The 23,278-nt window shown below is 43.1% G+C and overlaps 1 protein-coding gene across 2 annotated transcripts in view; it reads right to left on the bottom strand.

Moving 5' to 3' along the window:
- FOXN3 (forkhead box N3) overlaps nt 1-23,278 on the bottom strand; it is a 207,751-nt gene that overhangs the window by 142,925 nt on the left and 41,548 nt on the right. The window contains exon 1 of one of the 2 annotated variants that reach the window (XM_071557691.1): nt 1,457-1,528. The exons of the other annotated variant lie outside the window; for it this stretch is intronic. The gene's annotated coding sequence lies outside the window, so the exon portion shown is untranslated. Of the gene's footprint in view, nt 1-1,456; nt 1,529-23,278 lie in introns of those variants that run through there. 2 annotated transcript variants of the gene reach the window in all.

Below are 23,278 nucleotides of genomic sequence, written 5' to 3'. Positions count from 1 at the left end.
CTGCTGAGCAATGCCCAGCCCAACTCCCAGAAGTGATCAACCCCTCCCAGCCAACTCCCTCCATTTTATATACTGGGCATGATGCTCTGTGGTATGGAATATCCCTCTGGCCAGTTCGGGTCACTTGTCCTGGTTGTGCTCTCTCACAGCTTCTTGTGTACCTGCTCACTGGCAGAGCATGGGAAACTAAGAAGTCCTTGACTTGGGTAAGCACTGCTCAGCAGTAATTAAACCATCAACATGTTATCAATATTATTCTCATAATAAATCCAAAACACAGCACTGTATCAGCTACACTAGAAGAAAATTAACTCCATCACAGCTGCAATCAGGACAGGCTATAAAAAATTTTGAAGAACATTTGAGGAGAAAAGTCACTCTTACTGCTTGTATACAAGTAGAGGGTTTTGTTTGTTCCACTTCACCTGTCACATAATCTTCAATATTTTTCCATAACAGAAAAAAAACATACAACATGGAAACAACACAATACCAAACCAAATATCACATATGACTAAATAGCAAAAAGCTATCACTGGAAAAAACTCTGCAGGTTATGGACCAGCTCTGAGCAGCAGAATTGGGGTTTCAGTAGCAGAGAGAGGCCAGTTGGGGCTGGAAAGTGATGAGCTATCCCACCACAAGCCAGCGAGCTGCCAAGCTGTCCTTCTGCTGTGCTGGTGAACAGAAGACCCGTGTAATGACAACTGCAAAACTCATTTAAGATCTGAAAAGGTGACTAATGAGCTAATTCATGCTGCTTATAAATTATTCACTATGACACTAAACCCACTCAAGACAAATGGCAAAGTAAACTTTAAATACAAGGAGCAGGAGCCTCCTGTGTTGTCAGCTTCTGCCTGTAAAACTTTTTGCAACCCAAAAGACACTTCACTTGCTTCTGCCCCTTGTTAAACTCACTTGGATGTTTAGACCTTCTTTTTTACTACCTCTAGCAGAGTTAAAGCAGCTGCAGCTGCTGCATATTTATTTTGCCAGTGCCAAGTTGCAGGTAGTCACAAAGCACTATACAGAGCTTTAAATTACATTCTTCAGGAATTAAAGTCCAACCTCAAAATGAAGGCCAGATCTGAAGAAGTTAGAAGATAACAGCACATGCATGTTTAATGAGAAGCAGCCCATCTCCAGAGCCTGCACTTAATTGATACTTCTGTGAACATCTATGATTTATGCCAAAATGAAAACTGATGTCTTAAAAAAACCCCACACTTACATTTTTTAGGCACTGGACCAAACAAATTTGTGATATGTTTATAAACAGCCCATTTCTAAGAATGCTTTTGTTATCCTGTTTAGTGTGAAATACCATACAGGTAATAGTTGGATGTTTGCAGAACAAGTGGTGGAGTTTGCTGCTGTGGTGGCTCGAACAGGCACTGGCTTTCTTCAAACAGTACTTTTTTCACAAGACAATTTACTCACATATGTAAGTTACCTTTAGTAACTTGTTCCGTGTTGAAGTAGCAACTGCAGAGTGACATTAGAGACACTCTTAAACAACGTGTCTGATCTTCAGTGGGAAAACATGACTTGCACCTCTGGTTACACAATCCAACTCCAAAGGTCGGGAACAACTAGATAAAAGGGAAAGCTGGGAATTACACAGCTAAAGTCCAGTGAGGTATAAAGCATGGCTAAAGTATGGGAGACATAAGGCAACATCAAAATGATATTTAAAACAAGAAAAGAAAAAGGCCTAGCAAAGGAAGTTTGCAAATGAAATAATAATTGCAGATTTCACTAATCACTCCCTTTCTTCCAAACTGTCAATGCTGTAACGAAGCAGACTAAGAAATTCTTCACTATTTGAAGGAAAAGAACTTTACCACCTACCACTAACTATGTGATTAGTCTTCATTTATTTAAATCCATGATTCTGCAATTACCAGAGATGAACAGAAACCATGTTGCCCTCTCAGTAGTGCGTTTTAAAATGGTGATTAGAAAAAAACAAACACAAGACAGCAAGGAGCAGCCTACACTATACAGCATGCAAGTCAACTTCTCAAAAGCTGTTGTGTTTTAACCCCAGCAGCAGCTAAGTACCAACACAGACACTTGCTCACTGCCCCTCCAAGCCCCAGTTGGGATGGGAAAGAGAACTGAAAAAAGGTAAAACTTATGAGTTAAGAGCAATTTAATGACTGAAATAAAGTTAATAACAACAACAGTAATTAACATTATAATAATAACAAGAATAATACTATGAAGAAAAGGGAGATAGAGGAATAAGAGAGAAACAAGTGATGAACAATACAGTTGCTCACCACTCACTGACTAATGCCCAGTCTGTCCCCCTGCAGTGATCAGCCCCTCCTGGCCATCTTCCCCCATATTGAGCATGACATTCTCCCATAAGGAATATCCCTTTGGCCAGTTCAGGTCCAGGCTGTGCTCCCTCCCAGTTTCTTTCTGCACCCGCTCACTGGCAGACCATGGGAAACTGCAAAGTCCTTGACTCAGGGCAAGCACTGAACAGCAGGAAAAAAAAATCAGTTTGTTATCAGTATTACTCTCATATCAAATCCAAAACACAGGTGTTTACCAGCAGACAAAAGCTGCTGAGATTCCTAAGCATCCTGTAACTGAAGGGTGTGGGCAAAGAGCTGCATTGAAACCACAGACCCCACTAACCTGCCTGGCAAGGGGAGTTCACCTCCCAGTTTGGTGGTGGGAAATGGAGGTGCTTCCTCCAGCCAGCTCCCCACACCCTGCTCCTCATTTCCCTAATGAGGCCCAGCAGTGATGTCAGTTTTGCCCCAAGGTATGATTTGGTCCAAATAATAACAACCTACAGTTGGCTACATAATCAGAGGAATGTCAGATCTGGGGGAGGATGAGCAAACAAACTGACAGTACAGCTTTTAACTTCTTGCAACAAAGCCAACACTTGGCTAGAACTGCCAGTCAATCTCTTGACTGGTCTATGCCACTACTCGTGTTGAGGGTGCCCTTTGGCTTTGACCTAAGAGATCACCTGGGGGCATTCCTGAGACACTGGTCTCAGCAAATTCATGTGAGACTCCCATGCCATGAGTAGGGCACACAGACAGCACCGGCCAACTGGGTAATCCTGACCACCACTCTGGGACCAGCTGATGTTCCTGAGGTGAAGGCAGCTGGATCCCGCTGGGTACCAGGGCAAATGCAGGCCAATCCAAAGCCACATGCAACTGTAACCTCTACTGGAAAACTGATTCTGCAACTCCTCCTTTCTCTTGGCTCTCCAAACATCGCAATCTCACAGCTCTCAAGACCCCAGTGTATGCCAATCAGTGGTGAAGGTTGGGCTACTCTGTGATGTGGTCATTTCATTACACCCAACTGTAGGTATTTCTTACCAGCAATAAGAAAATTCAGATGTTCGCAAAGCAAAAAACTCACATATTCAACAAAAAGGAAGAACTCCAGCCCCTTTAAGCCGCATAATACCCACCTCCATATAAATGAAATTGTTTCTCTGCTCACCCATTACCATGCAGAGGTCCCAAACCCAAAAAGGTCAGGATTTACATGCTCCAGTGATTACAGGGTAGTCACTTAGCAAAGTGAGAAAATCTCCAAGTCCTGATGAGATGAGGCCAGAGAACACAGGTATGCCCCTTATCTTTATGTATTTTTGTCTGTTGTCACAACCTCTACAGTAATGGAGAAGGCAAAACAAGTAGGCTGAAACAAGTACTGCCATAAGCGACTTACTACCTGTTCTTCTGCTACAGTGCCGGCCTTGCACACTCCTTGTACACAGCCACAGCTGACTCTGGATTCCCATACACACCCATCAGATTTAGGGAGCCAGACATGCTGCACTCACATCTGAAGCACAGGTCTGGAACTGGGCCTTTGATGATACATGTATTCATATGTGTGCATGCACACCATGGCAACCACGTGCTCAAGCCTGTTCAAGACAGGCATTTTAGCCACCAAGTCCCAAAAGAGGGTCCTTACTGAAATTAATGGGTTCCACTTGAGCAGTTTCCTCTTTCATAGGTTAGGCAGATGGAACAAGGTCTTGAAAGTGGCCAAGTAGAAATTTATGCCTGTGCTTGCCTTATTGAGCGGGAAGTGTGATGCTGGCGCCTGCAGAGTCCTCAGGGAGCTGGGCTGAAGTTGTCCTCGGGTACCCCAGCGCACCAGGGCTCTGTGCACTGTTTGACTGCATCCTTGGATTTATGCCAGTGCTAACGAGCATCCAACCCTCTGCCTTTATTTCTCCCTTACCTCCCTGTCACATAACTCCATTTAACATTTACTGTAAGAGTTGAAGAAGCCAGTCAGACCAAAGCTCCTCTTGCCCACTATCCTGTTTCCAGCCATTTCGTAGGGAAGAACAGGGCAAATGCACAGTAATACTCTGCAAGTGTTCTCCTATACTTTCAGAAACCTGCTCCTTAAAAGCTTAAGCTAAAGATGAGATCAGATGCTGTGGTATGCAGTAAACCCAAAGATACCTTTTTTCCTACCAACTTTCAAAAAGGTTCATGTAAGCTTCAGCATCAACAACTTATAGCAAGAAATTTTAGAGTTTAACTATTTGATTTAAACATGTCACCTCATAGCTTTGCTTGAAACTCCTATTTCTTGTGTATTATGGTAATTATTGTGTATCTAGGACACGTGACAGGTCTATGCAGATTTCTCTTGCTTTTTCCTACTGCTCAGACAGTGCTCATACTTAATCTGCATTTCACTCTTTGTAGTAACTACAGGTATACATAAACAACAAAACATAATACACAAACATACCTATTAATGACCATCTAATCCTACAGTCCTAATTATCAGTATTGTGTCTACCCAGAGAAAAGGGAGTTATTTTTCAATAAAATGGTCCTAACATGCTTTTCCTTGTAAGCCTCACTCTGTAGTTTTTCCCTTACAGTCTCACTTGAAATACCTGGAGCTTTTCCAAGCACTTAATATGTCCATACAAAATGTGGAAACGGACCACTCCAGCTGATGATATCTTTATCCATGAAGAGAATAGCAGCTGGAAGATGTTGCCTTACACAACCACAAGCTGCAACAGATCAGGCCCTGTGGAGGTTCAGTCCTTTAAAAAAGCAGCAGCTTCCAAGTTTCCCAAGTTCTCAGGAGGGGTCCAGCATAAGTCCCAGCCTCCAGTTTACACCTGGCATCTGCCTAAGATGGCAGGAGCACAGCTAAGGTGGAAATCATCTGGGACATGGGGAAGAACATGGAATGTGGTGGGAAGGGCTATAAGGATGAGACAGAGAGAGAGTGCTTTTGAAGGGTGACATAGGGATAGGTTCAGTCCAGGAGGGTCATATGGGAAGTGATGGCCTTGCATCATCTTCCACTCAAGTTTCAGCTCTAGAACCATGTGAAAAGGGCAATAACCCCCCTCCAACAACCTGCACTCACCATTATACATGGCCTTCCTGTGCTTGGATCAATGGATATCAAGTGATAAATAGGGGTGAACATACAGAAACATTCAGGAACTTAATTTCCACTCAAAGTATCCTCAATTCTTCACCTGCACTTCCAGCTCTGGGGAGCAGTTCCTAACTGTGGTGTACAGTGCGGGGCAGGGGACCTGCCCGTTTTTGAGGCAAAGATCAGCAGTGGGTCATGGCTCAGGTGGCAGGATGTTTGTGAAAGCAGCTCAGTTCAGTCAACAATCTCCCCCTAGAGTCCAAGTACATCACCTCAAAAATATGTCTCAGCTCTTCTGGCACAGAGCCTGGGAACCCAAATTTGTTTCTGATCCAGGTCCTCTAGTTGGCAGTGTAACAAATTGCTGTCCTGCCACCAGGATGAATAAAGTAATTTTTCACTCATTATGTTATTCAAAAATAGAGCAGGAGCTTTATTTAAAACAAGAGAGCAATACACCAAAAATTAACAGGGGGAAAAAAGCTCTTTTGCTTTATAAACCACAAGGACAAGAAACTGAAATAGAACAATGGGACTTAATATACCAAGGAGCTTCACCAGGAAAAAGAAACTTGTGTTACAAATTCTACTGCTCCTGATCTTGCAGCTAAGCCTAACATTACATCCATGTCAGGGAGTCTGGCTTTTCCTGCAGATCACTAATATTTTTCCTTGCAGTCCATAGAATGGCCTCAGGCAAAATGGTACAGATCCACACCAGCTGTTGGATAGGATAACCTATGGTTGTTGTCCTGCAGGACCACGGGATATGGGTGAAGAAAGCAGTGAGTGATACCTCCATTGTTCTGATTGCACCTTCCTTGAGCATGAGGCATCATCTTTCCCCAGATGCAATCCTGCAGCTGCTCCTGCCATAAGAGGCAACCATGAGATGAGAAGCAGCACCCTGAACATAAACCCTGTTTATCTAACAAACTGCAAGGACTCCACTGGACTTCTGTCAGAGGCTTGTGATAGGGCCTTTAAATTCAAGGTGTTACTTAAGAGCAAGTTAAAGAAGAGTAGGCAGGTGTTTCTTGTGCCACCTGAGGGTAACATGGCTACAGCTGAATCACTCCCCAGGAAACACTGCTCTGCCCTCAGCAAGTCTCCCTTGGACTCTCCGTTGTTGCAAAGAGGGAAGGACAGTCCAGCTGCACAAGCTGCTCATGATGACTTGCTGGCCTTTGTCTGCAGGATCCTTCCATCCTTGCACTGCCCATCACCCACCCAAACTGGACTCTTGGAAAAGGGATTTACCATCAGCTTTTACTACTGACTGGGTTATTTTTCCTATTAACCTAAATCAATATCCTCATACAGTAAACATCCCAAAACTCAAGTCAATATAGAGAATTCATAAGGTATTACAGATTTATAGATATTTACAGCTTTGATTAGAGATCCTCAGATGGACGGTGCAATGGAAGCACAGCCAATAGATTAGATTTCCAAGTACTGATGGTAACTTTTAGAGAAAAGCACTGGAAAGATTTAAGAGCTCAAGTCTCATTGACTTTTAATTGACTTTCAGCGAAGTTGGTAGTGCTGCAGCCTCCAGGTATTTTCAAAAGTGCCATCTTACAGCCCTGCCTAAAGGTTTGCCTCTCTCCCCAACTGACACAACACTTAAGAGCGAGGAGGGCAGTTACAGCAGAATATCCACCTTACAATACTCTTGTCTTGCCTAGGGGCAACATCCTGCACAGAAATGAGCATCATCCTGGGTGGATCTGGCTCTCAGCTGTTGCACAAACCTGTACGGCCAAACCAGCTGTGGGTGCTGTTATCCTGTGCCCATCCTGCTCTTCTGCCAGAAGGAGATGGCAACACAGACAACCAAATTGCTGTCTCCCTCTCCTCTGATAGCTCTGCTTTGAATTTCTAATCAGATGGACAAGATAGTAACACAACCTGTTCCACAGTTTTTTCTGTGAATTATTTTCAGGACTGTGCACTGCAAGTACTGGATCAGGCCCTACTCCTATGAGGTCCTGATGCCACGGGGAACGTGCCCAGCTCTGTGCAGACTGAGAGCACACTCAGTGCAATGGAGGCCCAAGCCAGGGGAGAGGGATGAAACCACTTCCAAACTGTGTCTTTGCAGAGTCAGTCCACTGCCCACATGCTCAGACTGTCTCTTCTCCATAACCATTAGCAAGTCTCTGCTCTTGGGAGCACATTTGAGCAAATGTCTAGACTTGGAAGAAGCTAACTGAAACAAAAAGGAACCACAGCATCCTCTCACGTGGTAATCTAAGGATATATCTGCCACCCCCTGTACAGAACAGTGTAAGGACAGCCAAACCACAGCATGTCCTGTAAACAATGTCCCCATGCTAGCACAAAAATAAACTCAGGTAGCTGAACTCCTTCAAGAGAGCTGCTCTGGAGATCACTGGGATACCCTCACAGAGCACTACATAGGCATTACCCCGGAGACAACAGATTGTTTCGGTTTGGTTTTTAAAGAATTTTTTTTTTTTAACAAGCAAAAGTCACATTCAACATATTTAAATTTACTTTACTTAAAATTTTTATTTAAATAAAGGGAAATGTACTAATAAATGAAAACTTGTCTTTTTGTCCTGTGTTTCTACACTGCAGAAGAGAATTCTCTGCCCAGAAACTTCTGTAAGACTGTTAATACAGAATTTCTTCCATGTAAGTAGGTCACCTGACAGGGGAAAATATCTATGTAAAATTTCAGTGAAGCCAACAGATTTCTGATAAAAACGGGCACCTGGCAATAGCTATAGATTTCCAAAGATTTATCCCTCCCAGCACAGAAGTCACACATCTGATACTTAGTCAGATGCTTATGGAAGAAATCTTGCATACATTAATACAAAATGTAGCAACTTCCTTCCACGCTTTTAAATCATCCTCTAGAAAACAAAATAGCACATCCCTCTAACAGAGTTCTGAAAGTGGATCAAAAATCCTATATAAGGAGAGACTTCTGTATTTAGCTCCAATTAACTTGACTTCAGTACAGATATGCTGGAGCCAAAAATAAACCCTAGACTGTTTGACTCCCATTTTCTGTTCTAGCCACTACACCACGCTTTGACAATGATAGGTACTTTACATAAATGCTGGTTTCTCTCAGTATTACATATTTTCAGTTGCCCTTTCAAATCCACTCCATTTCAAGTGGTCTGCCACGTATGTGTATTCTCTGAATCACAGAGTGCAGTTTGACACTTCAGGGAACTGCTGCCTTACAATACAATCCTTGTGATGTATCAACTAATTCCTAGGATCTAAATATATAGGTTTTATCAGAATACATCTATCAGAGTTCATTACCCTGCTCACTGCTGCTAGTGGAGCACAGGATCAGGTACAGGCACAGCATCCAGAAACACCTGCTTCAAAGCACAAAAATAGGAATGGGACTTCAGCAAGAGGTAAGGTCCTGGAAAACACATGTAAGAGAAACATCCCAGTATTGCTGCCACCAGTTCCATGCAGGCCAGGTCTCACCATTAAGTGTGTCAATTTATGGACTGTGAAAAAAACCCCAAAACTTTACTTGGACGCCAGTCTGAGGACCTGGGAAGGGCGGGTCTTTCCAAATTGGCACCAATCCTGTATTCTTTATTCTTAGAAAGGTTTTATTTACATTATTGCAATTCTGGGTAAGGATTGCAAGATATAACTCTGAGATCAGACCTCTAATCCTGCCTCTCTGTTTACTGCACTGATTGTGCTCTTTTAGACTGTGATCCTGCCATTCCCTCTTAGTGCAGGCTCCCCTCTGTTGGGGATGGGGAATTAAAATGGGATTCAACTGAAAAGCTGAGGCAGAGCAGGGAATGATGAAAACACATCATCTGCCATGAGCAGCCCTCACCACGGTTAAATTTAGAATGTAGGCTCCTCAGGCAGAGAGATGATCTGCCTTCCCTGTGGGGCACCAGTCACACAGTGCTACATAAATATTAAAATAATAATTGATGATTAATTAATAATAGCTTCCTTTTCCTCATGACCATCTCTCAACTGCTGTAACAAATAATAATTTCCTTTCTTCTAGATGCAGATACAAACAATTATTCAAAACTTATCTCCTTGGAGAAAATTCACTTTCTCATTCCTTTTCAGTAAAATATTTTCTGCAGCCTTGGACACGAGATTCTGGACCATTCACAGGCACTCTGTTTAAGAAAGAAATACTAATTTTAAAAGCCTCAGAAGCCACAATATCCAAAATAAACATCAACAAGGCAAAGTTGAGGTACAGCAAAAAAACGCATTTACTCATTCCCTCTTGCTCTATAACCACGACCTCTATAAAGACAAAAGGCTTCCAATAAAACCATTTTAGATGTCGTGGGGAAGTATTCAAGGGTATTTACATTCCTTTGGTGACCATAGAGACCATAGAGACTCTGCTCTTACCTCTGCCTTGTGTCTGTACATTCGGTAAAGTTAGAGGACCTCCAGAAATGCAGCAAGCACCCCCTCGTTTGCTCATCACTCTGCTCTGCCCATCTCTTCCTAAGCCAGGGTATCCATACTGCACCTCCACCTACAAGCCTCACTCCTGCAACCAGCGAGCCCTCTTGCTGGTTACTGATCCATCACACCATCCAGCAGGTCTTCAAGCTACTAGGTCTTCTTGTATAACTCCTAGTTAAATAAACAACTGAATAAATTAATAAATAAATAACCCAAAAGTTCTTTGCTCTCTGTCTGCCGTATTCTCTCAGCATTCAGATCCCAAGCTCCAAGGTTGGTTTCTGCTGCTTGAGTTCACTTCTCTCCATTTTACCCTGCTGTCTAAATGTTAGATCCTACCAAAGCTTTTCCTTACCAACTACATTACTACTTCTTTTCCTCCACCCTTTTATTTGTTGGTTAGTGTTCGGACTTTTTTCCCCTAGTAACCAGCCTTACCTTTCCCAACTGCTTAGCACTGCATGTGTCAACCACCTAGAAATCCCTGACCAAGCCTTAAATCACAGACTAAGCCTTAAAATCCAATTTAGCTTTTAAGGTAATTATTAAGATAATTGCGCTTTTTACATAAAATTGTTTCCTTGTGGAAGAAAATTTACATCATCCAGAACATCAACATTTGTCTATGAAATTTCTTCATGGTATTTTTACTGATAATGAATGCCATCTCTTAATAATCCCTCAGGCCCTCTTTAGAGACAATTATTAGAAAAACAGATCTTCCTAATGAAGATAGAGTTACTGAATCCAGAAGTTTTAAATCACTAATCAGGATGGCTGTGAGACTCCATGCAGCAATCAGTTTTAAAACCAGTTCTAAGCTGAAGCTGGATGGCTTTCTGAAAGGGAGGGATGTCAGAGATCAGGGAACACTGTGGGGCCCAGGGTGCCTCCAGCTGTGCAGCAGCAGCTGACTGGGACCTGTAGGGTCGTACGCAGCACTGGCACTGGTGTGGATGTGTCACAGAGGCACACAAGACTAAGAGCATGGGAGAGGATTGTAAGAGAACATGAAACAACCAGAGCCCCACATGCAGGAAGCAGCACAAGGAACGGGGGGGCAGCCACCCCTGGGCAGGCTGTGGGGCACACTGCAAAGTGCTCAGCACATGTGAGTGTAACATGAAAGGCACTGAGCTTCATCTGGTTGTCCTGAACATTCTGAACAGCAGCCTCGATGTAAGAAGTTACATCTGTAGAGATTTCACCCCATTAGTTTCTCCAAACTTTTAAAACCCATAGCAAAGGGTTGGCACCTGCCTCCAGGAACATCAACTTACACAAGGGATGGTGTTCATCCCTATGTTAAAAACAGGTTTTAAAAGTTTCTGGGCCAACAAGGGAGGGTCCAGTCCTTCAGCTCAGATCCTGCAGCTCTCACAGCCCTCCCATTCAGGCAGAAAGCTCCTGCCTCCTTACCCAAGGACAGCCTCAACAAATGATTGCAATTAAAACACAGATAATGCATCTGAACATGTGCATTTCTCATTTATTTAACAAGCACAGTTTAGCTTTAATTATTTATGATAACACTTTAAAATAAACCAGTAAACATAGTGCAGTAGACTCTACAAAAGTAAGAAAGCCCTTGCAACAGGAGACTGCTTCATGGCCTCCTGCTTGGAAAACCTCTGCTGGGACAGGGACTCCAGCCTCACCTAGAAAAAGGAATTATGAGGTGCAAGAAATAGAGCAAATGAGGAAATGGAGGTTGTATTGGACTAAAAAGAAAAAGCATATAACACTGTGAGCAATATTATAAAATTTTTCATCAACATGAACAGTCTTACCCAGAGTTGCCTGTGTTGAAATCCACCTGACATACATGTGCAGGATGGGTAGGTCCAAGTGGCTCAAGAAATCTTTAGACCTACTTAACTCCTCTTCCCTCTCCCACCAGGAAAATCAGGAGCGGTTGCAAATCAGTGTATTTACTGTACAAGCAGGTAAAGGAAAGGGGAGGCCTTGGTCCATTTGAGCCAGGGAAGGTGGGATCAGACACTGCTCCCCAAAAGCCCACAGCCCGTGTTAGGGCTGAGGTGGCATCACCCCATGTCAGCAGAGGGACATTCTGCACATGTCAATTTAGTGCCAGCAGTATCTTAAGCTCAGCTGGGGAGAAGCTTTGTTGGGGAGGACAGGAGGAGGGAAGGGGCCATAAAAGGAAAGGGCAGGGGAGGCCTGGACATGGAGAAAGGGAAGGAGCTAAGAGAAGAGGGGTAGGAGCACACAGCCAGCCACCCCAGGAGAACCTGTCCAGCACTGTCTCTGAGCCAAGGCAGTGCAACAGTGTGGGACATCTCTGGGCACCCACTCCCACAGCTCTCACTTCCACAGCGGCAGCACAGGGTGTTGGTACCTGCTGCCCTGATCCCGCTACAGGCAAGGAGCCTCCTGCAGCACACCTGATACACCTCTGTGGACTTTGGCCATCCTTCCAAATCCAGCTGTCTGAGGAGGAACCAGAGCTTTACTGGCTGTCTCCCTCCTTGTTAGCAAACCTCTATCCCTGTGGACAAGGCATGGTTCAGTGTTACTGCTTTCAGAGACGACTGGAAATTTCAGTGGAGGGCAACACAGTGGGATGGAGACAGTGCCAATCTGAGGGCCTGTTCTCAGTTGCACTGCTGCCTGTCAGGTGCCACAGAACACACTGCTCTCTCCTAGCCTTGATTAGAGCATCCAAAGATGTAAAACAAATGGCTTGAAGCTGAAAGTACTCCACAGTCACAGTGCCAGTCCCTACCTTCCTGAGACAATAGCAGTGCATGAAGAACTTGCGGTGTCTACTGAAATCTGAGCATACCTGCTAATAAAGATCATCATGCACAGCACTGCCAGGCAATTTCAGGACACTTGAACTTGAACGAAGACATATGTTCAGCTGGTTTACATGGATCATTGCTGAGCAGATGAATAGTGTCTCTGCAGGAACTGACATCCAGCTCAAACCCATTCAGATGCACAGACATACAGAAAGACCATGCAGCCCCTTCCAGACAACTGTGGGTGAACGCAGAGATGTTCAAGTCTCTCCAGCCAACCTGGGATTGGTATTCATCAGGCAAACCTGAAACTAAGTTTAGCACTTATCTGGAATCAATGTTTTTGCCCTCACTCTAAAAAAGCCAGGCCTCTTCCTTAATGAAAAAGGTGCTACGCACACTAGCTTTGCCTTTTCTATATTTCGACTTAAGGTATCACTGGCTGTGTTTAATAGTTTCACTCCTGCAGAGCAACCTTCTGAAAAAGGTCAAAACAAAACACTAGGAGCCAAATTCATCGCTGGTACAACTCCATTGACTTCAGTAGCATTACACCTAGGATAGATCCAGCCCTAACTGCTTCCATTATCGTAAGTGGAAAAGAAGTGTGCTTGCTGTCTTAACTTTACTTTTCAATTGATCTGTTCTGTTCTACTCTGTGTGTTTCACTCCAATCAATAGGAATACATCTACTAGAGAAAGCTACAGCACAAAACATCTGAATAGCTTTTAAAAAGCTTGGCTTCTTGGTTTATAATGAATGTCAAGGAGATGAGAAGGTAGCAGGCATTCACCCTGCACTCAAGTGCTTTATCTTTGAGAAGAGGATAAATGTAAGCAGCTACCATAAATATTTTTATGAATAAGCTAAATCATAACCAACAGAGATCTTTCCTTAAAGGTCTGCTCTTGATAGGAGACATAAGCTGCCAGCCCTGAACAACGATGTCAAATATTGCTCAGACATTACAGGGATGGGCACTGTAAATGCTTATAAGCAGTTAGATTAGGGGGGAATAAACTTAACTTCTCTAGGACTGTGTTCACATTCATCATGTCCTACTCTGTACCACATCAGCCATGATGACAGACTCCTTCTAGGCACAAGTAAGATTATGGGAACCTTATTTGTATTTCAAGTGCTGGTTTTCCTTTCCAACCTTTCAAAGCATCTTCCTTCAACTCTTCTTTATATGCCATGATGGCGCTTTAACATGTCCAAGTGCCCACTGGTCTGGCTCAAACACCACTCGAAGGACCACTAACTGAGCTAATTTTAATAAGTGATCCTGGCAAAATACCACAAATCAATCAGCTTTGATCATTGAGGATGTCATGAAATGAGATGACATTACCAGATTAGACAGCTCTTAGCGTTAAATTGTAGTCATGTGGCTCTTTTCATCTGACATTTAGCATTTCACTTAAATCTTTGCCTCAGAAATATGAGAAATATCTATTAATGCCTGCCGTTATTCCAGGTTTTAATTTTTATTGCATTTCAGTGTCATGCTCATTGTGCTGGAAGCTTCCGACAAATATTGCAGACTCTGCCTGGCAGTGTGCAGCACCTCCCAAACTAGAACATGGGATGGGTGGTGGGTTTGACCAAGAGATGGAAGAAGCAAAACTAAATTTTGGTTGCATCCTCCAGCACATATATGCTATACAATTTTTTTAGTTGTAGGATTCTTATTTTGAGAAGATTTACCAAGGGAGAGGCTCATCTCTGGAATGCTACTGTGCTTAGCTACAGCCACAGCATCTTCTTCTCTTAAGCTTATAAAAGTTGTGTAAGGTAGTCTTAGTGCCTTGAAGGACCAGGCACTAGAGAATATCCATGTCCTACTTCTTCCACAAGATAAAGACCCTCTATCCCGTACTGGCAATTTACACACTCTCTCATCAACCCTCCATTTGAAGGCTTTGTTGTGAAATTCAGAACCAATTCTAACTATCACACAGACCCTTCACCATTTATCTCATGTCAGCTCAGTCAGTGACAGTGACCAGATCTCAGGTGGTAATGGCTGTCATTTAAAGATTGCTTTTAAGGTACAATCAGTCAGGCAAAGAGCAGAATACTATTGTATTGATTTAGTTTGCATCACTGAGATGTCTCAGCATAATGGATAAGGTATTCATGACCAGTGTGCCACACTACTCCCCATGAAAACAATCTTAAGATATAAATAATGAGGCAAGAAGGATTTGTGAAAGGGGCTTTTTCTGCTCTTCATATTTGCTTGCTCTTCTTTTAAACTGTGTATCATTCACTTTAATGTACATATTCTGAGTAGCTATGCTACTGAAAGTAATTCAATTTTCCCACCACAATCAACAAAATGTTCTTCCCTTGATCACTCCACTTCGTACATTACTTTGTGGCCACTTCAGTGTCAAATTCAGTCTTCCCTGCAATACTCAAATGCTTCTAACACAATTTACAGCCTACTCAGAGACTACCTTCTTGGAAATAATGTTAATCAGTATAATTTCTCCTCTTACTTTAAGGAGCTCTTGATTGGGTGCTTTCAATCAGCTGTTAGCCAGAGTTACCTCAGAATTTCTCAAGTTCTTATGGGGAAATGGGACAACGCCATTTAGCAGTCAGAGAGCATGTTTAATGGATCACGCTAATCTCAAGGAGGGCCTATGAAACTCTAATTTGTCAGGTTTCATTACATTCAATAATGACTGTAATTTTCCTGAAGTGTTCTGCTCACTAGTAAATTATGTACCATAGTTTTGCACCCCATTTTCTCTAACTCTATATTCGGAAAAATTTAAGGCATCTCGTTCTCCACGGCCACTGCCCAGAAGAGGCCTGAGAAAGAGGGGTTAAGAGTTCACTGTCAGATGTATTTATCTCAGAAGCAGGTATAATTCTTTGCAAACAGCTAAGTGTCAGTGCAAAACCAAGCTGATTCAGGGTAATAAAAGCACTTCTGCAAAGCTTTTAGGTGACACTATATCCCTCACAAGCTTTCTCTATTCCTGTGTCCATTTTATCATCCGATACCATCATTACCTTGACCAATCTGCACATTATTTCTTTTCCAAATGGATCGATTTCAGACCAGCTCATCTGCTAATGCTTGGTGAAGGTTTGGGTGATTCTCCTATTGTTTCAATTATTTCTTTGAGGAAAATTCAATCCTGTTAAGCAAACAATGCTTTTATCTCCGCTGAAGTCTTGAGAGCTATGGTTGCCACTGACAGATCAAGAGCTTCTCATGAAACCCCTCTTTGCAGCTGCAGCACCCTCAAGTGACAGAGATGTCCCAGTTTAGCTCATTACTTGTAACAGACAGAATTTGCTATAACCCAGCACATTAAATAGGTGAGCTACTAAAATTAACCGAGTCCCGCGTATTTCTAGAGGAAGATGTGCCATCTCAGTAAATGATCTGGTGATCTCCCTGGTGTTGAACTGCTGTGGCAAAGGAATGGCTTCCTGAAGAGCAAAACTAAAGGCATGTATGGCTTCACCCCAATTTCCAGAGACTAATTCTGTTTTGGAGGGAAACGCATCATTGATCGACATTAGAAACTGATCCTGTCAAGTTTTCTCAGGTATGTTTGGAATTTGGCCTGGCCAGTCCATAAGTAATGCAGAGTGTGCAGATGAGAAAAACCCAGGCAGAAGAGAGTGGTCACAAAGGAATAAATAGAGCAAAATGAATGATCTTCCAGTTGCTACTTGTGGAGAGAGTCCACTGTACTTTTTTACCTCTTCAGCCCAGGATAGCAGTACCTCTGTGCTTTCTAGACAGAGAGACTGAAGTGGCTCTGTCCACAGCCATTCAAAATCCTCTTTATAAGGTACTATATGCTGAATGGGGGCAAAGTAATTCGATTATAAGTGTCTGCAGTTACATTTTAAACTCTACAATCATCTCCCAGGATAATTTTATGTAAAATTTTGTCAGCCATGCTAAGGAACAGTGTTTATCAAGATCTGCTCTTCCTAAAAGTCCAGCATACATTGCTGGAAATAAACACCAGCTTGGTCAGAGATTCTAACTTGCATGTTCGTCGTGCCAGCACTTACAGTATTTTCCTAGTCTCACTCAGATATGCATGCAAGGCCAAACAAAACAACCTGCAAGCAAGAGACAAAAGAGAGTCACTTTCTGTTCATTTTTGCCTTTAATACACCCACCTGGTGCTGGAAAGACCATTCTGTTGCCACCAGGGAAGTCCTGAGCAGCAGACATAGCTTTCCTACACCAGGGACTTAGTACTAGCCCAGCATAAACCAGAAGGAACTCAACTGCAAAAAGATCCTCTGAACCCTAATCGTGAGACAGAGGACTATTTTACTTGAATCCTTCTAGTCCCCAGGAGAGTAGGTGCTTGGGACTAGGAAATCAGCCCTGCTCAAAGCAAGGGATTCAAATGTCTCTTAAACTTGTAAATGGCTAGAGCTCAGCCCATCACCAGGTATCTAGAGATGCCTTGGTATGCCACAGTAAATAACCCTATTATTTCTACACAGCATTCTCATTCCTGATTTGAAAAAAGCTTTTCAAGTGAAACATGCTTTGCATTACCTGAGTGCAGAAACAGCTTTCTGTCCTGCAGCGTTTTGCTAAAATGCTTCAAATGGCCTTCAGTTTCCATGCCTCGGGCTGATGCACATTCGCTTATACCAGCAGCTCCCAGGCTTGAGCCCTCATTGAGGAAAAAGCCAATTTGTCATTCACTGCTTTAACATCAACATAGCAAGAATCAGAGCACTTTTGAAATATCCCCCATGACTGTGTTTGTGACTCGGGCACTTGGGAAATTCACGCCACTTTGAATGATGTCGCTTTACTGGGAGAACATCAGAAGTAGCAGGATGTCTTATATTGACATATTGGTTCCACTTTGCTAGACATACGGGATCAAAGTCATCCCTGGCGGAACTCCATAACCTTCAACAGATGGGATAAATTTGGCCCCATATGCCTGTAGCAGCTGGGGACTACAATTGTTTTCCTATTTTCAGCCATATTTTGAGGATACGGAGCCTGATTTTCTGCTTCTAAAGCAACTTGAGATTTTGGCATATGTGTGATATCAGGCAAACACTTCGTATTATCTTATATGGCCCTGGTATGATTGTTACGGTCATCTGCAGCACATACCTAAATTTTAAATTAAACATGTGTTATAAATAGCCTGGGAAGAATCAAGCTAGAGATTATTTTAACAGACACTGAGCAATCTGTTCAACTGGCTTTCCTGCTTACTAGACATTGCATCAGAGTCCATTTTGAGTGTACAATTATGTTTTCTTTATGTAGCTTCTCCTATTATCTGTTGTACTCATATATAGAGAAGCAGTTCGTAAATACCATTTCACATTCCAAACAATTTGCTATAGGCAACTACATCATTTCTTTGTTCAAATAAATTTACATAAATCATTATTAGAATGTTTTATCTTAGCAACTTTATTTTGCTCCCAGAGCACAAATTAAAAGCGTGCATAAACCAGAATATTTTAGAGGGAGTTATTCCTGAATTGTTTATGAGACAGTAGACATTTCCATCTAATTTTTCATTCATAATGTAATTTCTTTAGTTTCCTCTGTACAGTTAAAAACTGCACATCTAATTTGCAGGGGTTTCCCTGGAAGTGCGCAATAGAATAGATGACTGTGCCGCAATCTGTTCATCCATCAGCCAGTGCCTCCTTTGACTCACTCGGCATTCTGCTCAAAATACTTGGTGGGAAAGGCCAAGAATGACAGTAAGTCCCACTTGCTGCTTGATGTGATTATATTAGGAGCAAACTGTTGTTGTTAACCAAAATGTGCAAATAAAGTCACTGGAAAATAAATCTATTTCTATAAATATTTCTGTGTTTGGATTAATTGAACAGAGCTCTCAGAGCCCTTTCTAGCTCAGATTTACAGCTCAGCATCCACCCATGCATCTTGTAATGCAACATGTTGTTCTCATTAGTGTTACTCAATTATGGACCCCTACATCCTAACTGTGCTTGACCCACGGACCACAGCGAGTGACATGGAGAAGAAAACCAGCAGGCACAGTCACCCAGTGATGCTACTCAAGCCCAGCACTTCCATGTTGCCCAGCTGAACGTGCAGCTGCCTGTGCGCTGTGATGGGCTCGTGTCCACTTGCCAGTGCCACAGGCAGGACCACCAGCACCTGGCTGCTCCTGGCTCTACAAACATCCTGCACTGAACATCTCCACCCTGCACCCCAGAGTCACCCTGCAGAATAAGGCCCCAGCAGAGCTACCAGCACAAGAACTGGTTTTGAGGGACCTGGCAGGCCCACACAGGGCCAGGAAGGTCGACCTGAATACATCAGCTTTGCCTGCCATGCTGCAAATTCCTGGTTAAAAGCCCAGCTGCAGCTTTTCCAGCAATGCTGCCCCCACTACTGCAGCTCACTGATGTGCACCAGGATCTGGCATCTCTGCACAACAGCTATTACATGCCACAAACTTGCTCTAGGAAAAGTCAAGCCACTCTTCTAATATGCTCTCAAACTAAAACACAAGCTTTTAAACATAAGGCATGCTCAGCAAAACTTGATCTTTGATCTATCTCTCTATCAAACACTGTTCCCACCTGCCCCCTTCCTCACTTTCTTTGTGACCGTTTGCAGAGCTGCTTTATTCCCTCAACTCCCTTCTAGGGAAGAGCAGCCCCAGAGCAAGTTTTAAAGCTCAAGTAAAGACCTTGGGAAATAAGGAAATCAGAACATGAACTTTTGTTACCCTGCACTGCTATCATAGATCACCTCTGTGCAGGTAAGGAACCTCTCCTGGCCTAACCAGTACAGCTACCATTTTTGCACCATCTCCACAGCTGTGCCAGTTTCTTTGGAAATGAAACTCAGGTATGTGGATGAGAAAGAAAATTATAGTCTTGATGATCCACAGAGAGCTCCCAACAAGCACTGTGGCCACAGCCACAGTCTTGCCAAGTATTATAATGAAGAAGCCTTGATGAGAACTTCTGCATGACCCTTTCTTCCTCCAGAAAGACAGCACATGGGTCTGCTGTTACACCTACTCCACTTGCATGTCCTGTTGTAAGCATTGTTGGCATGTCCTGGCTGCCAGCCCATCAGCTATACATCAGTTTAAACAGACATGAAAATGCAGCAGAAGCACAGACACAGCTGAGAAATCTCTATCAGGATTCAGTGCAAATACCACCTGCCCCCATGGTGTTTCATCTCAGTCCTGATCTCAGAGACAAGCTAGAATTGTCCAATCTGGAACTACATCTGGGCCAAGCTGGAGGTGTGGGAGAGGTTTAGGACACAGAAAGCTCACTTCTAGGGCCTCACAATTTTGTGCTATTTGGGATAAAGAGTGCAGGATGACTGCAGATCCTGAAAAAACCTCTTGCAGGTCCTTGCTATTTTCCTTCCTGAGCATTCCTGTCCTCAGATACCAGCAGAGTTTCATGCAGGGCAGAAGAACCAAATCAGATCTCTTTGATTTTACTTAATCTAAGTATATAGCATATCCTTATGGGTCTGGCCAGATCTGTTCTCAAACCACCATATCACAGAAAATTGCTTCTAATATAGAGGCTTTCCATCCCACAGCCATGGCGATACTGTGTGAATAGCAAGTAATTGAGTACTGGGAAGCCAGTGAAGCTTCAGTAATACAGCCATGGAAGATGGCAATAATTTATCATCTCTGCGGTAGTTTAATCCCAGATGCACCATTTGCTAATTTATTTCCATATGTACCTGGCAGACAGATTAATCAGCCATCTCTCTCCGAAACCTAGATTGCACTTTATCCCTTTAGTAAGCAAGAGAAAACAAATGCACACAGCAAAATAAGAGTCCCTTACAGAGGAGCTTCATCAGCCTTTACCCCTTGTGGTTTCATTTTCAGCTTAACAATAGTTTTTCAAAAATCTAACACCCAAATCTACTTTCACATCAGTGCATTTCTCCATTTACTGAAGTGTCTTTGCTAACGCTGGTGAAAATGAAGGCAGAGCTAAAGAGGGGTCATGCCTTACCCTTCTGAACTCAGGTGGAGAGAGCAATGTGGTCCAAGGAGAGGGGCAGCAGCCGAGCACCAGAGCCAGGGCCATCCCCACAGTCAGCAGTGACTCCTCCAAGCCAAGGAGGCTGTTTCTCTGTGCTGTGGTTTGCAGAGTTGCAAAATCAGGATAATAATATTTTACAAAACATTTTGAGCTCTACTGAACTAATTACTATTATCAGCAGTAATGTGCTTCTGATACACTTAGCCCTTCTTCTGGAAAACTCTGCAAAGGGGCTGCACTTGCTGGAGCTGAGCAGCTGTTAGCACTTCAGCAATGTTATTGGTAATAAATACAGTGTCAATTCTATGCCTGGTGCCCTTTAAGGATCTGTTTGCAATCTACTCTTTATTTTGATTATAAGACATTATCTGCATTAAACATAATTAGTCATATTATATCATTTGCCAGTCTAAGCGCAGTCACTTGACAAGGCAGGATGGAGCTGAATGAAAGCACAGTACAGGCTGAAGCCCAAGGAGATGGAGATGAAGGGAGTGGGAATTGGTGCATGCTCAGAAGGGACACATGCTCAGGCATCCCCCAGCCACAGGCTTTTTGTGACAAGGACGTCACTTGCATAGCCACGCTGTGACTCTGTTCCTTGTGTCAGAGCCTGAGCAGGCACATGCAAAATGTCATTATCAAACCATGGAAGAGTAATAAAATGATTGCTGAAAATGAAATTATTTATGAGCTTCAGTACCCTCATAGTAGTTCTAATAATCAAAATACATAAATATTTGTATATGCTACTGACAGATGGCGTATATTAGAATAATCATACAGAATATGTCAGCTTTCAGAATCAGTTTATTCCAGAGTTGGCATGTTGCAGGGATCTCTCCTACTAAAATAAGCACCTGGTATGTGATCTTCAAAAAAGGTATTTTCACAAACACAGAGGTGTCTTTTGGTAGAAAAGCTATCGGGCCTGTCACCATCCACATACAGTATCCAAGTAACCATGTACTGCCACCAGCTTCCTTTGCTTTGCCACGTGTGGGTTGCAAGGCAGCAGAGACCTGTCTCGTTAGAGCTGGGGCTGTCAGGAGAGAGTGACAGTGCCTTGCCAAAGTGTACATGCAGTTTGGGTTTGATCCACACTCTGTCTGTGAGACAAACTTTTTTATTTGCAACCTCGGGAAGAACAACCAGACTTCTTTTGCCTATGCTCCCATGTCTGGAAACCTGAAAAAATCAGGGCTTTTGGAGAGCTCTGGTTGGAAAATAGTGTTCACTAATAATGATTAAAACAATTGCTGTGGACAAATATGCTGATTTGTTTTGGGAATCAGTGAAATGGTAGCCTCTGCCCTAGACTAAGAAACCTGCATGGAGATAACAATCCCAGGTGAAGGAAAGGAGAAGAGCAAAGGCTGTCTGTGGTGCACTGCTCCTCCTGCCCAGCACCCAGGACAGCAGGGACAAGCTGGCAGGAACATGGGAATGGGGACACTGTGCCTTCACCCCTGCAGGGTTATTAACAAAGGGTAGCCTCCTTCCTACCTGGAGGAGACCTGCCTCAGGTGTCTATGCTGGCCCCAGAACTTCTCCACGCCACACCTTTCCCTTAGGGGTTCTGAAATGCTTTGGCCATGGCTGTCCCAGGTAGTAGTTCCTTTCCATGAATACCAGTATTTCCAAAAAGCTGTTTACAGCATCATGTAACAGGCTGTTTTAGCAGATAGTAAACAGACAAATTTTAAAGATTATTAGGCATTCATTTATTATGTTACACTCTCTTCAATTTTCCCAGACAATCAAATTGGTAAATTAGAGCCATAATTTTCCACCAATTAATACCAGATGTGACACATTTTGACATTAAAAGGGCAAATATAAGAGAACTGTCAAATACTTCATATTACTAATATAATACCGCCTGAATGGAAAACCTAAAATCCTTGTGCCTCACACCTATTCTGAAACACAGACACAAAAGATGCTGTTTCCAACTACTGCACATTCACAAGCTGCACTCTGACCCCTTGATAGTCATTAATACCTCTCCAAATGCATGTTGACTAAAAAGCCCAACCCCAAAGCAACATTTATGCCTGTAATTCAGTACAGGACATACTGTCATAACATCAAAGAAGATGCCAGTAAACAGCAAGAGAAAATGCCAAAGACAAATGAGGGTCATTGCATGTTTTCAGTGCAGTACAGGACAATGGTAGTTTCCAAAGCTTTTAGAACAGAAAATGGAATACAAAAATCTTGATTTAGTGCTTCTCTTTTGCAAATTTCTGCACTAGGACATCCCAGCATCAGTTCCAGTCTGCAGAATGCCACAGTCCTGGAGTCAGACAGGCTCTGTGTTAATGCAGATGACCAGTGTCCCCTTGGCACAAGTGGCCTGGGGGACAGACTTGCTCTCTGTGGCTCTCTCAGTTCCACCAGGCAGGCTGGGCCCTACTCCTCAGAACCCAGCAGTGCTGCCAGCACTCTTCTGCCAAACAGAGGGGAGAGACACAGAGTTCTGGGAGCAATTATGGCTCATGTCCTTTAAACTCTGCATCAGCTACCATTTTGGGGAGGTGGGAACCTACAACAAGCAGCTCTCTTTTACTTC

This window comes from Pithys albifrons, chromosome 6 (genome assembly GCF_047495875.1).
Source record: "Pithys albifrons albifrons isolate INPA30051 chromosome 6, PitAlb_v1, whole genome shotgun sequence".
NCBI classification, from domain to species: Eukaryota; Metazoa; Chordata; class Aves; order Passeriformes; family Thamnophilidae; genus Pithys; species Pithys albifrons.
Note: the sequence above shows the minus strand (reverse complement) of the source record. Positions and strands in the feature narration are given on the sequence as shown.